This window comes from Neltuma alba, unplaced genomic scaffold (genome assembly GCF_004799145.2).
Source record: "Neltuma alba isolate B1F8T4 unplaced genomic scaffold, ASM479914v2 tig00004747_pilon, whole genome shotgun sequence".
NCBI classification, from domain to species: Eukaryota; Viridiplantae; Streptophyta; class Magnoliopsida; order Fabales; family Fabaceae; genus Neltuma; species Neltuma alba.
In genome coordinates, this window is record NW_021633845.1 from 482961 (window position 1) to 488139 (window position 5179).

At 32.9% G+C, this 5179-nt stretch overlaps 1 long non-coding RNA gene across 1 annotated transcript; it reads right to left on the bottom strand.

Annotated features, from left to right (window-relative positions):
- Positions 1-386: 386 nt before the first annotated feature.
- On the bottom strand, positions 387-1141 carry LOC114745661 (uncharacterized). The gene is made up of 2 exons (XR_003740221.1): positions 913-1141; positions 387-531 (listed from the first exon to the last, which is right to left on the bottom strand). It is a non-coding gene; the product is annotated as an uncharacterized LOC114745661 (long non-coding RNA).
- Positions 1142-5179: the final 4038 nt, after the last annotated feature.

Genomic DNA, 5179 nt, shown 5'->3' on the forward strand with positions numbered 1-5179 from the left:
TTATAAAATATTTCGGCTTGAGTAACTGTTTGAAATTAATCCTTTGAGATAACAATTGCGTTAGGAAGGTTTTGTCCGGGCTTCGCATAGCTTTGGGACGGAGTTCTTAAGCCCTTATATGGTGTAATTGATTGGACGCTAAGTATCCAAGTTGCGTGGTTGGGGTGTCAGGCAAAATGTTAGTACCTATAATTTTAGAAGGACATGAAATTCAGTTTAATGGTGTGACCTTCATTAATGAGTATATAGAGACCAAAATTAAAACCTGTTAAAAATATAGGGATCAAAATCAAAACTTGTTAAAAGTATAAGGATCATAATCAAAACGTGTTGAAAGTATAGATAAAAAAGGCAACCTAAATTCATGATGAGGGGTGCTCACAGGAGAGGATAGGACTGGCATACTGCCAATCCAATGTCTCATCTTGAAAACTCTCATAAAATGGAATTTTCGTCTTGTATCCCATCCCATCTCGAAAGTTTCCTAGTCTTAATTGACACAAGGACAAGACTAGAACAAACTAGGACATCCTGTAAAAAAAAAAAAAAAAAAGCCCATCTAAACAACATTTAGGAAAGAAGAAGCAACGACAGAAATTAATGCTTTCCAGTACAAATCATTATATCAGATTGAAGCTTCATTTACACCAACTATAAAAAAAAAATAAAGCATAAGAAAATCAAAATCAGACTTCCCTTCAAATCCATCCTTGATCCCTAATCCTCATCTCCCCTTTTCTTCTCTATTATTTTATTCACCCCGATCTTTTACCTACCCCCTTCTCCTTTTGAAATCACCCACGTTGAAAATTGCAGGTTCTTTTTGAGCATTGCATCAATAGTGTTCTCCTTCTAAAATCACTCTTATCCAGATGAGTTTTCAAATTGAGAAGAGAGGGAGGAGAAATGTACCTAACAATGCTAGAAGAGTGAAGGCGATAGGCAATGAGAAAGCGGCCAATCATGATGAGTGATTGATGAGGAAGATGAGCAGGAGGTGAAACATACTTCCTTCCAACCCTTTTAGTGCCTGTCCAAAAGCAAATTTAGGTTTAAAAGACATAATCAAACGCTTTAAAATTTGAGTACAATTATCAAAGTTATTATTGATAAACTATGTTATCAATAAACTTATTGATAAATGACTATTTTCTTGAAAAACAATGAACTGTCAAAAAGCTTATTGGTAACTTTATCGATAAATTTTCATGCAAGAAAAATGAAGGTCAACTTTGAATGATTGTAAATCTTTCAATTCAACTCCAAATGTTATAAAGGAACTATCACCAGAAAGCTCTTTGAGTCAACTTCCTAACACAACAAGTCCTACTGCAAAATGCATTGTAGTTTCAAAGTTATCTTCATCAAAGTGACTGAAGGTCAGTGACAAGGCATGAAACCTCAATAGCATATCTCCTTCATATGAAACTCATTGGAGTTGATCTTGGTGTCCATGAACCTTATACTAAGTCTAGTTTTATATTAATCAAGTTTCACCTCAAATGATTTATAGGTTAGGAGATATTGTAAAAATACCGACCATGTGTTAGAGCTGAATGAAGAACAAAGCATGACATATTGATTTTTTGAAGAGGTTATAGATAAATATGTTTATCGATAATGAACTCGACACACTTGAAAATCATCTCTGAAGATTATATTCAAGCTTAGATAAAAGGTGACTCAAGTTATATTGATATAACTTCCGATTGGGCTTCTTTAACTTTCAATTGGGCCACTCCAACTTCTTGTTGAGCATAGTAACCTTCAATATCAAATCTGAGAACTTAAATCTTGGTATTCCCAATTGATCTTACAATTTCTTATTTCTTCTATCTCTATTCTTCTTCTTTTGAATCAATCTCATGATAACTCCTTTCTTTTGTTGAACAAATTTTATGAGATAATCACATTAAGTATGGTGGTTAGTTAAAGCATGAGATTAGGGAAGAGTAACAGGCTGGTTGGGCTATCCGGCTCCTAACCCATGGCCCGCCCATTTAAGATTATATGGGTACATGTTAGCCTGTACCCGTAGATGGCCCGTTAAAGCCCATTGTTAAACCAGCTATTTTAACTAGACGGGTTTTTGTGGGTTCTGGGGAACCCATTTAAGATACGAAATTCTGAAACCTATTTAAATTTGAAGATATTGAAATATTATCTCATATTCTCATTCCTACTAAACCTTTTCAGCTCAAAGACAAGAAATAACTCAAGCAAGTAGTAAATAAATAACTAATTAAACCATCAATCAATCATAACATAATTTGATAATAACATTATAACCATTAACCAATCAAATTTCAAGCCAAGGTCTTTCATTCTTGAAATTAAAAGTTCAAACTTTAAAAAATCAAACCATAAAATAGAATAACCATCACTAATCAAAGTCCATAATACGTAGTACACAAAATCACAAACCATAATTCTAATGTTCAAGCTTAAAATAGGACAACCACAAATATAAAAATCTAAAGGATTATTCATCAAATCATCATCACTCATCATCACAATCATCTTCTTCTTTAGAGGTGAGACAAGGAGACTAACAGGGAAGAGAGATTTATAGCTTATAAAAGTGTAGAATGTGGAGACTGAGAGGTGAGAGGGGGAGACTAATAAGTAAGGGAGACATCGTCATTGAGATCGCAACGAGGGAGGACGTGAGATGCCAACAAGACTGAGAGTAAGAGGTGATGCGATGGGAGGAGTTATTGTCAGATGTTGCTACTTCGGTACTGGGACTAAGTGATTGATTAAGCGAGCAACGAGGTTGTGGGTGTGAGAGATCAAGCTAGAAGGCAAGAGTGAGAAGCGAGATGGCAAGAGTGTGGAGAGTCAGAGTCGGGAGGCAGTGCCCAATGTAAGACATTGAGTGAGGGTGTGAAAGGCTGTGTGTTGTGCGACACTTTCTGTTTGAGGTCTCCAAACGGGTGGGTAAGGGTAGCCCGTTCCTATGCCCGTGGCCGGCCCATCTAATATTGAAACCCACTCGTTTATTTCTTTTTTGGATAGGCTCAAGCAGGCCCAATCTTTACTGGTTGCGGGCAGAGTGGTTAGGTTGCGGGTTACTTGTCAGCCCTACATGAGATAACCATTTATTGCACACTTTTTGTTTTGATATTTGATATCATCAAAACTAATAATATCTAGCAGCTTTTTGTTTAAAATTTATAAAATTGGAGACGTAGATAGCATTGATTATTAGATTATGAGAATAAGCTAATCATTTTAAACATCAACCAGGGTTGGAGTTACCGTGTTAGTTTTAGTGGAAAAAATTTGACTGCTTAAACATAGGGTATTGAGTTTGATTTGAATTCATGTGACTACCCAAAAAAAAAAACATCATTTGAAGCGTTATTCTCAATTTGGCCTATTAAATACTCATATAAAAAAATTAATTATCTATGGCAAGAAAAAAGTTAATCATTTTAAACGTTTTTAACATAAACTTCAATTAAGAAAAAAAAATTTTAGAATTTGTTACCAAAACATTATTAAAAACTGCTAAAACAAAGATTAAAATTAAGGCTGTGAAAATATTTGAAAGTTTTTTTGTAATTTTAGCAAGCCTAAGGTATATCAAGTGTTATATTGAAAAAATTGATGTTGATAGTCATACATCATTTGATGACAAATACGAAAGAAGACGTACAAAAAGTAACTACTTTAAAACGGATAGAAAAGATGAACAATTGTCACAGCAGTGATAGAAAAATTTTGTATCTTATTTGAAGTAAACATTACGGTGAGGAATCTTTTGCTTTTCTTATGTGGAAAAATTTGTTCATTAATGGGAAAGGAATTTAGCAAGAAAGGAGTGGAGAAGAAAATTCCATGATTCTTGTTCTGTCCTGATTGATTTGTCCTATTGTATAGTGATTGGAGAAGAAAATTTCCATTTAATTTGCCTAACAATCATATAACACATTATATATATAAAAATATTATTATGATTATATTTAAAAATAATATTCATTTAAAATTATTGCTGTTGTTACTTTTAAAAAAAATTTAATCAGTTGAAAAGGAAAAGGATTATATATACTTTTTTGTTTTATTTGGGATGAAAATATTGTGAGATGAGGAAACTGTTGTTTTTTTAAATGTTAAAAATTTTTCTGTTGATTCGAAAAGACCATTTGAAAATAAGAGAAATGAGTCGAAAACCCTCCACACAAGTTTCGTATGGTTCACTTGTATGCGGAAAAAGTTTGTCAACTATGTCTCTAATTTCCAAAATTTGCAACCATGCTTCTAAAATTGCCGTTCTGCGGGTTGAAACTAAAAGTTCAATCCAATTAACTCATCTTCAAGTTATTGTCTCCATTTGGAGCTTTTGGATTTTTTACGCTTTTCTTCAGTTTTTTCAACGACTTTGAAAGATATATGTAGATCAATGCACTTGATCTAAATCAACATAGTAATATTGATCAGTGCAATTTATTTTTGCACATTTGAAAAAGATATGATATTTGGCACACTTTGAAAAAAAGTTTATAAGTATTTTTGTAAATTTACTTTTTATATTTTTTAAATAGCATGTGTCCCACTATAAAAAGTAAACCAACTTTATGTTATTTTAGTAGTTATATCATTTTCACGCTAATTTTGCATTTTTATGTGCATTTTTGAACCTCCAAAAACACTACAAAAAAATATGTATTTTGTAGTGGTTAAAATATGACTTTTCTAGCAGTTATAACTGCTACAAACAACATTTGCAGCCGTTACACAAACTGTTGGAAAATCAAGTGCTACAAAGGAATTTCTAGCAGTTACGTCAACCGTTACACAGTGTGGTCAAAACGCTAAAAAACTTCTAGCAATTAAAATAATCGCTAGAAAAAACAAGTACCGCGGTGGAAATTTCTAGTGGTTATGACCACTAGAGAGATCTGAAAAATTTATAGCGGTTAATTAACTGCTAGAAACTTCTAAGTGAAATTTTATTTTGCTAGGAAACAAAAATTTTCATTTTAACGCCATAATTTTCTATCGGTTGTTAACCGCTAGAAAATTCAGAGTAGATCAAATTTTGCCGGGAATTGAAATTTTGTAATTGGCGCCAAAACATTTCTAGCCATTATTAATCGCTAGAAATGTGACGGGTATTTCAATTTTACGAAATTTGTCCCTTATGGTAGTTTGTGTTCGATATGTTATATATAAA